Source organism: Hyperolius riggenbachi, chromosome 2 (assembly GCF_040937935.1).
Source record: "Hyperolius riggenbachi isolate aHypRig1 chromosome 2, aHypRig1.pri, whole genome shotgun sequence".
Taxonomy (NCBI): domain Eukaryota; kingdom Metazoa; phylum Chordata; class Amphibia; order Anura; family Hyperoliidae; genus Hyperolius; species Hyperolius riggenbachi.
Window position 1 is genome coordinate 72,000,053 of NC_090647.1, and position 13,796 is coordinate 72,013,848.

Below are 13,796 nucleotides of genomic sequence, written 5' to 3' on the forward strand. Positions count from 1 at the left end.
CAACAGGTATGCAATGGCGGGTTCACTGAACAGTACAGGTATACAGTGGCGGGTTCACTGAACACAACAGATATGCAGTGGCGGGTTCACTGAACAGGTATACAGTGGCGGGTTCACTAAACAGAACAGGTATACAGTGGCGGGTTCACAGAACAGGTATGCAGTGGCAGGTTCACTGAACACAACAGGTATGCAGTGGCGGGTTCACTGAACAGTACAGGTATACAGTGGCGGGTTCACTGAACACAACAGGTATGCAGTGGCGGGTTCACTGAACAGGTATACAGTGGCGGGTTCACTGAACAGAACAGGTATACAGTGGCGGGTTCACTGAACAGTACAGGTATACAGTGGCGGGTTCACTGAACACAACAGGTATGCAGTGGCGGGTTCACTGAACAGTACAGGTATACAGTGGCGGGTTCACTGAACACAACAGGTATGCAGTGGCGGGTTCACTGAACACAACAGGTATGCAGTGGCGGGTTCACTGAACAGGTATACAGTGGCGGGTTCACAGAACAGGTATGCAGTGGCAGGTTCACTGAACACAACAGGTATGCAGTGGCGGGTTCACTGAACAGTACAGGTATACAGTGGCGGGTTCACTGAACACAACAGGTATGCAGTGGCGGGTTCACTGAACAGGTATACAGTGGCGGGTTCACTGAACAGAACAGGTATACAGTGGCGGGTTCACAGAACAGGTATGCAGTGGCAGGTTCACTGAACACAACAGGTATGCAGTGGCGGGTTCACTGAACAGTACAGGTATACAGTGGCGGGTTCACTGAACACAACAGGTATGCAGTGGCGGGTTCACTGAACAGGTATACAGTGGTGGGTTCACTGAACAGAACAGGTATACAGTGGCGGGTTCACTGAACAGTACAGGTATACAGTGGCGGGTTCACTGAACACAACAGGTATGCAGTGGCGGGTTCACTGAACAGTACAGGTATACAGTGGCGGGTTCACTGAACACAACAGGTATGCAGTGGTGGGTTCACTGAACAGGTATACAGTGGCGGGTTCACAGAACAGGTATGCAGTGGCAGGTTCACTGAACACAACAGGTATGCAGTGGCGGGTTCACTAAACAGGTATACAGTGGCGGGTCCACTGAACAGAACAGGTATGCAGTGGCAGGTTCACTGAACACAACAGGTATGCAGTGGCGGGTTCACTGAACACAACAGGTATGCAGTGGTGGGTTCACTGAACAGGTATGCAGTGGCGGGTTCACAGAACAGATATACAGTGGCGGGTTCACTGAACAGAACAGGTATACAGTGGCGGGTTCACAGAACAGGTATGCAGTGGCAGGTTCACTGAACACAACAGGTATGCAGTGGCGGGTTCACTAAACAGGTATACAGTGGCGGGTCCACTGAACAGAACAGGTATGCAGTGGCGGGTTCACTGAACAGAACAGGTATACAGTGGCGGGTTCACAGAACAGGTATGCAGTGGCAGGTTCACTGAACACAACAGGTATGCAGTGGCGGGTTCACTGAACAGGTATACAGTGGCGGGTTCACTGAACAGAACAGGTATACAGTGGCGGGTTCACAGAACAGGTATGCAGTGGCAGGTTCACTGAACACAACAGGTATGCAGTGGCGGGTTCACTAAACAGGTATACAGTGGCGGGTCCACTGAACAGAACAGGTATGCAGTGGCGGGTTCACTGAACACAACAGGTATGCAGTGGTGGGTTCACTGAACAGGTATGCAGTGGTGGGTTCACAGAACAGGTATGCAGTGGTGGGTTCACAGCACAGGTATGCAGTGGTGGGTTCACAGAACAGGTATGCAGTGGTGGGTTCACAGCACAGGTATGCAGTGGTGGGTTCACAGAACAGGTATGCAGTGGTGGGTTCACAGCACAGGTATGCAGTGGTGGGTTCACAGCACAGGTATGCAGTGGTGGGTTCACAGAACAGGTATGCAGCCAGACAGGAACAAGTTAAGCCTAACTAATCTTTCCCTGAGAGACAGTCTGCAGCAGCTCGCCCTACTCTCACTAACGCAGGCAGCACACGAGTGACCGTAATGGCCGCCGCTGCCTGCCTTATATAAGGGGGGGGGGGGGGCTCCAGGGGCTAGTGTAGCCTAATTGGCTACACTGGGCCTGCTGACTGTGATGTAGAGGGTCAAAGTTGACCCTCCATGTGCATTATGGGGCGAACCGAACTTCCGCAAAGGTTCGCCTGCGGGACGCGAACGCGAACCACGGAAGTTCGCATGGAACCGTTCGCAGGCGAACCGTTCGACCCAACTCTAGTGACAGGGAGCATGAGACACAGTTCCAACTATCCTGTGTCCTGAGCACCTCTCCCAGTTGCTAGGCATTGTGAATAACAACATAGGAAATCCCATCGTGCTCTGCACAGCATCAGGGAAAAAAAGCCCGGGCTTTTTTTCTTTGATGGGTGAAGCTTAGCTAAAAATGCAGCTAAAAATGATGCTTTGGTAAAAAAAACAAAGTTCTGATGCTGTGAAACTGTTAAAGAAACACTGTGACTTTTCAGGGCAGCTGTGCAGATTTTTAGTCCGGAGGTTCGCTTTAACTACAATTCATGGGCCCCTCCTCCAGCAAAACTTTGATGGGCACCTCACAATGTTCACACCTCTTCCCTTGGCGTACATGCAAAAAGGATGTCGGGTGTAAACGTTAATCTGAAATATCGTTTATAAAACAATTAAACAATTTTAATATTTCGTTTACAATAATGTTTTACAAATTCAAATCATTAAATCATGTCTATGAAATGTTGTATTGGTAAAACAGTATTCTCTGTAATTATAGACGGAAAATTACAATAACCTTTGTATATTCACAATGATGATTATAATTATTATGATTTAAAACGGATTTTACATAAACGATGTTTAAGTACTGTTTGTTATTTTTTTGTTTTGTTTTATGATTTAACCAGATCAGGATCCAAAAACGTATCTTTACATTTTATACTTTTATAAACTTTCTATACGATATTTTGTAACAATTTTTATTATAAAATTGATAAACCTTTAAAAAGTCATTTAGTACAGATTAAAACTTAATTCACATATTTCAAAAAATCAAATCATAAAAAAATATAAGTACGTTCGTAATAACTGTAGTACAACATTAGTAAGTATTACTAACATTTTACTACAACTAAACCTAACCCTATTCTCACACAGAACCCTCCCTCTACCTATCTTTAACCCTTATGCTGGACATACACAGCACTTTCTTTACTTATCAATCGAGCTGCTGTTGGCTCGAATGATCATATCCGACAGGTCCGATGACCTGCCGGATAAATTCCCAGCTCGATGCACGCCGGCGGACAATAGCGGGGAATCGAGTGGCTGATAAGGAGCGCCGGCGGGGACGAGCAGGGAATCGATCCGCGCGCATGCGCGGACGAGCGGGGATGCGCCGGCATCGAGCCAGCGGCTCGATCCGGCGCATAATTGCATCCGTGTATGCCCGGCGTTAGACCCCCTGGTGGTGCCTAACCCTAAGACCCCCCTGGTGGTGCCGAACCCTAAATCTCCCCTGGTGGTGCCTAACCCTAAGACCCCCCCCCCCCTGGAGGTGCCTAACCCTAAGATCCCCCTGGTGGTGCCTAACCCTAAGAACCCCCTGGTGGTGCCTAACCCTAAATCCCCCCCCTGGTGGTGCCTAGCTCAAAATCCCCCCTTAGTGATCGCTTTATTGTGTGAATAATAATGTTTTACAACTAGAGACTGTATAAAATATATTACCATGTACTTACTGATCGCTTGATTATATGGATAATGTTTTACAAAGAGTAAGTGATAACATTTTAAATAACGTTTTAGTGACATACAATAGCTATGTTTAGTATGTTTGTAACCATTATTCGTCAGATTTAGCTATTGCTCAGTTTATCAGATGGATAATAGTGTTTTATAAGTATTAAGTGTGAAAAACAATATATTATGATTTTGTTGTTGCGCAGTTTATTTGGTGGATAATAATTTTTTACAGAGTGTTCACAAAAAAAAAAAAGTATATTGCGATTTATTTGTTGACGGCTTTATATGTTGAAAATAATGATTTATGAAAAGTGATTATTTAAATATTACATTACTATAAATAAGTATTATTTTATGTGTAATCGCTACTGTTCGCCGGCAAAGTTGGGAAACATTAATTATCACGGATGCAGTTTGAAAACATAAATTATCAGGGGCGCCCCTTTTTTCCTGTTCGGCGCTTGTTAAACAATATTTAATATGGGAGTCAATGACGTCGCCCTTTTTGTCCACCTGCCTCATGCGCCCAAATTTCCTGCTTACCTTCCCTTGCCCCACCTTGGTGTTTTTCACAGCTTTGGGGCCATCTGACGAAGATCATAAAACAAGTGTAGCCACCATGATTTTCACAACCATAACAAGTGTAGCCACAAAAACACCTGATCTGTAGTACTGTCCCCTGTATCGAGGAAGGGAAGGAGTTGGGGGCTCCCACAGCTCTGCCACCTCCTGTGATTGCAGGGGGTGCATCCTCCTTGTTATGCCCCTGGCAATTCTGCGCTTGATACTCAGAAACTATCAGCAAAACTCGGTCCTAAACTAAAGTTGTAGAGAAATTCTTGCATGTGCAAACTGTCTTGCTTGTTTGAGAATAGTTTGTAGCTTCGTGTATTTCAGAGAGCCTTCATTTATTTATCAGAGAACAAACAGTTCAACCTTAAAAGGAACACATTGAAACATTTTTGTATTTAAATTTGGGGATGTTTACTCGGTTTTGTCTGGGAAAAGTTGTGTTTGGGAAAAGGAAGACTGTCATTTGACATTTCGGTTAACACAAAATCTTGATGAAAGAACAAGTCACACAAGTGAGGCAGAAACTTGGACCTTCATAGCCTTTTCACCTGTTTATTAAAGCGGAATATAACCCTGCATTTCAACTTTGCTCTAAAACATTAATTACAGCATATTATATGCAACCAGCATTTTATTTTTACTTGACCAGCATTGGAAGGGTTACACACAGAGCTTTAAAGTTCCTGGAGAGAACTGCTCCCCGCAACTGACGTTTAGATAGATACATTTAAGCAAAACAAAATGTAACAACTGTGGAATGTGACTCACTCTCTCTGACTGTGCAGGAGCTGGAGGACAGCCAAAGAGTGTGTAACATTCCTCACTTGTTACATTTTGTTTACTTAAATGTATCTATCTAAACTTTGGTTGCGGGGAGCAGTTCTCTCCATGGAACTTTAAAGCTCTGTGTGTAACCCTTCCAATGCTGGTCTAGTAAAAAAAAATGCTGGTTGCAAATTTTCACCATCAGATCTTTTCTACTGACTGTAGAACTGTAAGTAAACAAACATTCCTTAGAGATCCTCTGCCAGTACTAAATACGTTGCTGCCTGTGATAAATTTTAGAATGTAAATCAGTGAGAGGAAACATTTTACAATGGGCAAACATTTACTAAATCATTTATAACTGAATATTGTAAAAAAAAACTATTTTATTAATTATCTTATTTTGATTAAAGTTCCACTTTAAAGAAAACCTGTACCAAAAAAAAAACGGCCTCTGGGGGGCACTCACCTCAGGAGGAGGAAGCCTCCGGATCCTATCAAGGCTTCCCCCGTCCTACTGCGTCCCACGGGGATCCTGCTGAGCCCCTCTGAATGTCGGCGATGTAAATATTTGTCTTCCCGGCTCCAGCGCAGGCGCGGTAGCGGCGCTGCGCTGCGCTCCGAAGTAGGCGGGAACACCCGATCTCAGTCGGCATTGACTCCGGCGCCTGCGCAGTAGAACGGACCCGACTGAGATCGGGTATTTCCGTCTACTTCGGCGCCGAAAGCCAAACAGCTCCCCCACTGGAGCCTGGAAAGGTAAATATTAAACAGGCTGATGGATTTGTCAGGCCGGCTTTGAAGGGAGGACGGGGGAAGCCTCATTAGGATCCGCGGGCTTCCCCCTCCCGAGATGAGTACCCCCCAGGAGAAGTTTTTCTAGTTACAGTGTCTCTTTAAGCTCTGACTTACAGAGGACTTGGCTTTACGATTAAAGGTGTGCAACCTCTTATATCATGGTGCAACAAACGTCTCTGTCAGTTTTCTGAGACTATATTTAGCAACTGTTGTTTAAGGCAGGGGTCTCCAACCCCCGGGCGCGGGACGTTTTGGCCCGGGCCGCAGGTCTGGCATCTTTTTTTACTGCAGCTCATCTCACAACAGCACAGGTGCATCTCGCAGCTGCCGTGCAGAGGCAGCCGCAGGAAGCAGGTGAGCGGCTCCCTGTAGTGGCCATGTATATCGCTGTTACCATGGGAGCCGCTGCCCTGCTTCCTGACTCTACACAGCAGCCACGAGACGCACCTGTGCTGCTGTGAGATGAGCTGCTGAAAGAAGATGATGGAGCTTTGAGGGGAGGGGCTGACCGGCTGTTATAAAAGAGGAAGTGGCCGCCATATCATAAGGTAACATGAGCGGTGGCCGCCGGGGGAGGGTGGACCAGGCACAAAGGGCAACTGTACTATTTATACTGGGGCAACTATACTAGGTATACTGGGGTAACTATACTACCTATACTGGGGTAGCTATACTACCTATACTGGGGCAACTATACCAGGTATACTGGGATAACTATACTACCTATACTGGGGCAACTATACTAGCAATCCTGTGGTAACTATACTCCCTATACTGGGGCAATTATACTCCCAATACTGGGGTAAATGGGGGGGTGCTGCCCCAACCCCCCTGAATCCGCTGCCAAACATAATGCAAAGTGGGGAAACCACTTCAGGGTTAAATTTACTGGCTCTGAGGGCCAGATTTGGCCCGCTGGCCGGAGTTTGACATGTATGAGTTGTCTGTATGGCACAGCTACTACACATGGAAGAAGAGTCACAATTAAGTTGGCCTAGGGGCAGAAAAAGTATAAATCTAAGTACTGGACTACTACTTTTATCCTCCAGATGGCAGCCATGATCAGCCCACTGGCTGTGCTGGTATGTGACCACCATAAGCAACTGAGAAAAAAAAGTTATTTATTTAGCTGGAGTATCTCTTTAAAGTATAAGGAAATGCCTAGTTACCTGAGCCCCAGGGAACACCTGCCTCCCCTGCACAGCTTCAGCCTTCCCAAGATGTTGTGTCATAACACACAAGTGCTGAACTTCCTGCGTAATTGTGATCACAACAATATGACTGGCATCCTTCCCAGTCATCTATCAGCGGATGAATCAGCCTCGACTTAAACTCTGCGCAGCTTACAAGAAAACCCCAGCATGCCGAGGGACCCGCAAAGAAAAATATTATGACATGTTATGATATCAAGTCTTCGAATTCCATACCCCCATTTTTGTGTTGAAGGTTTTCCATATCCTCTGGTAATTGACGAGTGAGCACATTTTCTGCTCTGACACGTTTCAGTACATGATGGCAAAAAAAGATGGAGGCAACAGTTCAGGCAGCTTGAAGCAAACCTTGGTTGTCTTTTCTTACACATGCCTAGCGGCGGGGAGGGGGGTCGGACCCCCCCTCCCTTGCCTGGGTCCCCCGACCTCCGCTCCCCTCCTGCTTTAAAGAGTTACGTCGCTGGCTGCATTGTAAGAGGCAACGGGCGGGGATCACTCACCTCTTCCTCGTTCCAGCGTGCGCTCCACTGACGTTACTTTCTGCTACGCCGCAGGAAGTGTCGTCAGTGGAGCGCACGCTTAACGGGAGCGGAGGATGGGGGACCCAGGCGAGGGAGGGGGCGGGTCCGACCCCCCTCCCCACCGCTAGGCCCAATACCCCCTTCCTGCCCGCTATCCCCTCCAGCTCGGGCGCCCCCCCCCCACACCCACAGCTTGGGGGGGGGGGGGGCGATTTGTTTCAAGATTGCCTCAGGCGGCATAAAGTCTAGGGCCGGGCCTGGTCACCCCAGCCACTATACATATTCTCTCAGGGGCGGAGAAGGCATGCCGGTACACAGGGGATGGGGGAGGGGCTTGGCACAGCCACAATGTGCCCTGTGGAAGCAAGGCCGCAGACTGTATTTGTGCCGCTGCAATTTACATGTTTGTCAGTTTAACTGCCTGAGTGTGCCAACCTGCTGCCCACCCCTTGTTTCCTGGTGCCCTAGGCCATGGCCTTTGTAGCCTTGCCTCAAATCTGTCCCTGGCAGTGATATTGGACAAAAGATTTAACTGATATTTAAATTATACATGATGTCTCCAGGCTATGTCCTTTGTCAGGTGTGTCCATATTTTTACTTCAACAAGAAACAGCAAAAACGTGCACCTTCCGTCTTGGTAAACAATTTTTACTTGCAAAAAAGTGTGGCTACTCAAATATCAAATACAGACTTCAAAAAAAAAAACCTCTCTCCGGTGTGTCTCTAGCCTCCCGTGTGTTTCCTGGTTTTGTGCAGTGTGTCAAATGATCATCCTCCAGTATTGATGTTTTTCAAACTACACTTCAATTACAGTATATGGATCTTACTTGTATTACTAGTTGTCCTGATTGTACAATGTGTTGAACTGCTCTTGTATCTATGCTCCCCATTATTGCATGTTTTTTGTACATTGTACAGCACTATGAAAGATGTTGATGCTATATAAATTAAAGGGATACTTAAGTCAACTGGAAAAAATGAGTTTAACTCACCTGGGGCTTCCCTCAGCCCCCTGAAGCCGATCGGTGCCCTCGCAGCCCCGCTCCGATGCACCTGGACCCGCCGGTGGCGACTTCCGGTTTCGCCGTCACCGGCCGACAGGCATGGGAACGCGAGTGATTCTTCGCGTTCCCAGCCACAATAGCACCCCCCTATGCTGCTATTGCGGCCTTCTTGCCGCAATAGCAGTATAGGGGGTGCTATTGTGGCTGGGAACGCGAAGAATCACTCGCGTTCCCATGCCTGTCGGCCGGTGACGGCGAAACCGGAAGTCGCCACCGGCGGGTCCAGGCAGGGACAGATCTAGGGGGGGGGGGGCAAGCGGGTCTCTTGCTCCAGGCGCAGTTTATTGAATTCTTAAAAAGGCGGCAAAATTGGATGGGGAATGGCAGTTTAGGCGCCAAAACCTGACCTTGCCCCAGGCGCAACTTGGGGCAACTTGGTCTAGATCCGTCCCTGGGTCCAGGTGCATCGGAGCGGGGCTGCGAGGGCACCGATCGGCTTCAGGGGGCTGAGGGAAGCCCCAGGTGAGTTAAACTCATTTTTTCCAGTTGACTTAAGTATCCCTTTAATAATAATAATAATAGTAACCATTGTAAACTTAAAGCGGACCTGAGCTCAGAATTTCCTCTATGCTCTAAAAGATAAGCAACTGTATAATAACCTTTAAAGGAAAACATTTCTTTGTTACAGCTTGCAGAAATCATGTAAAAAATCTTCAGTGTGTCTTCTTCCTGCTTTCATGGAAGCAGACAAAAGGTTTATATCCCGTGTTTACATATTAGCTGTGTTTATATTTCTGTGCTGACACAGCTGAGAGATCAAATTACACTTGCAATTACTTGAAGATGAGAGGAATTAGAATTGCCTTTCTCTCTAAAAACACACATGGTGCATTTATCTCTGTTTTTCTTGTGTCCCATGCAAGAGTTCAGGTCCATTAAAGAAATTAAAGGCAGGTTTTTATTGTCTGTAATGCCAACCTGTAATTCGGCTTTGAGTGCCATCACGGATTTCCTTCTAGAGATGTACAAAAGCCATAAAGTCTTCAGTATTTTTCTAATGTGTCCTGTGTCAGCTCCAGCTCTACTAATACAATACATACTGCAGAAAACAGATTAAACACCACTGGAAATATTTTAGCAGAGGTTCCCAAACAGGAGGATACTGACATGTGGCTCTAGTTAAAATAAACTGTTATTTGTTTAAACAAATTAGCTGCGAATGAGCCATATTTGAGCTTCATTTCATGTGGTGCCTCAGACTCAAAGAAGCAAATCCTCATAATTTCAAGAGAAAGTCATTATTATTAAGAAAATGGTGATGATTCATTTGGTTGATGGACTGAGGGAAATGCCTGAGAGACGCTGTCACTAATGGCTTATATACGCTGAATAAAAACGCATTTTGCACATTGTTCTTTGGCTTTTGCAGTCACACTTGAAGCCATTGGGTGCACTTGTTTTGGCCAGGAAACAGATGGGAAGACACGGTACAAATTCAGATTGGGGCTAACTTGAATTTCTAGTTGGTTTACTGAGTTTTGTTTTGTTGTAGATATGGGTATTTGTTTACCTCGTCTCACATGATCGCCGCCGCACTCCTGTTCGTTTCCATCGCAATCCGGCCAGTCCATGATAGGTGAACGGGAACAGATGTTCCCAAAGCCATCACAGTGCCTGTAATAAATGACAGCCGGCATCAGAAAGATGTATAAAAAACATTAAATGGAAAAAATACAGCTATATTTCCGAATCAAATATTATCACCATACATTTTACTAGAGACATAATTTAAATTATGTAATACCCAGGACAAATGGACAAATAAAATGTGTGGGTTTTATCTACAAAAGCGCATTTTATTTTAAAACTGTAATGGCTGAAATCTAGGAAACGATGTGTCACGATCTCTCCTGTAGCATGTTCTGTCGGTTGTAGTGGGACTGCAACCGGGCAGTTCTGATTTATCTGCTTGCATTCAGTTGCGCATTCGCAATAAGTCTCATTGTCATTTACAATCGCTCTGCAGTTCAGAGCAGCTCAGGATGCTGTCATAACTCGTCCCTTTGTTTGCTGCAGTTGAACTGCAGCCAGATATCCATGGATTTCCTACATGCATGTTGTTGCATAATATTGCATGTATTTGTCATGAGAGTCTTTCAGCTGGTGGCTTGTGATCAAGCTGGCTCAGGATTGAGTAATTACCATTCACCTGTGTGGGAAATTGCATGCCTGCATCCATTGGCTGATGCCGACATAAAAGTCTGCCTTCCATTTCAGACCCCGCCCGACATAGTCTTCAGCTCTCTGAGTTTTCGTTGGGTCTTTGCTGTGAAAGTTGTTATTGTAAAATTGTATAATGCCTTGCTCTGTATTTTCATGTCTGCTGGACATTTGCTGACCTGCGGGGGTCAGTAAAATCCTTCTGATCCTGATAGTTTGGATTCTGCCAGCCCCACGTTGGTGACTGGTAGTATTCCTTCTAGCCTTGTTCTTGCCTTGTTCTTGAGGACAAACTTTAGCAGCGGTTGCCTTAAGTTACGCTCCTACCTGTTATTCTTGTCTATCTCAGTGTGAATGTTGCCATCACTGAAGCAGCGACTAGATTGGCTGAGCATTCCGTCTGTCTGTCTGTTGTCTGTCTTGTTAATTGTCATTACTTGTGCTTTAGCTAGTGAGTTATTTGAGAGCTACATTTCATATATTGCGCATCAGCACGATATATATGTACTCTAGTCAGTCAATTTTTGTTTTATTGTAATATTGTATATTGTTTTGTGTTCTGACCCTTGCCTGCCTCTTGACTACGAATTTGTCTAGCCCTTCTGTATTACTGCCATCTGATCTATCGTGTATGACCCAAGCCTGTTACCGACTACATCTGTTGTGTATTGTATCACATAGCAGCTAGCCTGATAGGCAACCCAGAGCTGCAGTTGCTCTGGGCAATCTTGCTCCCTTGTTCATTACTCCTGTGTCCATCTGTGGAGCGGCCTCTTCCATTATCCAGCTACTAAGCCTTGTTGCTCTAGGGGGTCAGAAAGTATACCCCCCAAGCATTACACTATGATTTTTTTTCTTTTTATTTTCAAAATGCATACAAAATAAAATAATTCTTAGAAAAAAGTACCACCCAAAGAAAGTCTTATTTGTGGATGAAAAAAATATATAGATCATTTTGATGTGATAAGTAACGACAAAGTTATTGGCGAATGGATGGCAGCAGCGTGATGTGAAAATTGCTGTGGTAATTAAGGGGAAAAAAACCTGTAGTTGGGAAGTGGTTAAAGCAATACTGAAGCATCCTGTAGAAAAAAAAGTTAGATGTTCAACTATGGAAAAGGAAGGCTCTGGATCTCATAGAGATTCCCTGATCCTCCTTCGATGTCCTTGTTGTTCCACTGCTGTCCCTTGTTCAAATGTGGTGCCTCCGGGAGCCCATGGAAGGCTTTAGCTGTATTTGTATGCACTGTGCATGCGCGAGTGTCCACTTGTACATGTGCAGAATGGAGCCTCCCTTCTTTAGAAGCACTCTGGGACACAAGTGCTCCTCCACTCATCCAAACTTCTTGCCATATCATTTAAAAATACAAACCCATCTTATGTACAGAATTGCCCCTGGAAGAGCGCATTTGATTCTGCTGAGCGTGCAGAAATGTCAGGTCATGTGTGAATGGCATTCTTCTTCTTCTTACGAAATCCTAGCCCTCAGCTCTAAAATATCCCTGATGTTTTTCTTGGCTGGTGGGAATGAAAAGCGTGCTGTGCTAAATCATATTATGCAGAATAACGTCATGAGTCAAACTACATATCAGGGATATGAAATATGATGATCAGGTTGCAGCTCAGTGGATGGGACCCATTAGGAGCAAGAGTGGGGAGTGGGAGAGATCAGCATCTTGTGCCAGAAAGAAAATGAGACCTGGAAGTGTTTTCTACATCATAGGTTTACTGTTAAATGTACAACATTATATATATATTATATGTATATGTACAGTATATATATATTGGGGTTGGACAAAATAATGGAAACACCTTGAAAATCAACAAAATATATTTAAATAGGGTGTAGGTCCACCTTTTGCGGCAATTACAGTCTCAATTCTCCGAGGTATTGATTTATACAAATTGTGATTTGTTTCCAAAGGAATTTTAGCCCATTCTTCAGTTAAAACGCCCTCTAATTCTTTTAGAGACGATGGCGGCGGAAATCGACTTCTTACTTGAATCTCTAATAACGACCATAAATGCTCAATAATGTTGAGATCTGGGGATTGTGTTGACCAGATGAGATGCTCAACTTCATTAGAATGTTCCTCGTAACATTCTTTAACAATTCTAGCTGTAAGGATTGGGGCATTATCATCTTGAAAGATGGCATTCCCCTCCAGAAACAGTTCTTGAACCATAAGATGAACTTGGTTGCCCAAAATTCCTAAATAGTCTCGGCTGTTAAATCTTCCATGAAGGGAAATCCTTGGCCCGGCGGATTTCCAAGAAATAGCACTCCAGATCATCACAGAACCCGGCCATGTTTTATGGTTGGTAGATGGCAGTCTGGATGAAATGCTTCTTTCGGCTGTCTCCAAACGTACACTCAGCCGGAGGTCGGAAATAAGGTAACCGATGATTCGTCAGAGAAAATCACATTTTTCCACTGCTCGAGGGACCAGTTCTGGTGGTTTCTACACCATTCTAAACGCTTTGAAACATTTGTCTTTGAGAGCAGAGGTTATCTAATTGCAGTTCTTCCGTGGAAACCAGAAGTGTGCAGTTCCCGACGAACAATTTTTGTGGAAACTGGGTTCTGTAGGTGTTCATTCAGCTCTACAGTGATTTTAGTCCGACGGTCTCTCTCAGACAACTTCGACTTTCGGCCACAATTGTGCTTTGCTGAGGACGTTTTTCCTTCTCTTTCAAAGGCAGCCATTACTTTTGATACAGTACCTCTTGAAATGGCAAGCATTCGGGCAGTTTCTGTTACAGTAGCGCGTGCCATACGAGCACCAACAATTTGGCCTCTTTGAAAGTCTGAGAGATCTGCCATTTTTATAAATTATAACAACTTTGGTTTAAATATCTGTTAAAAAAAAACAATTATTTTAATTAAACATTTCAGATAACAAAACTAATAAACAAAAAAATTGAAC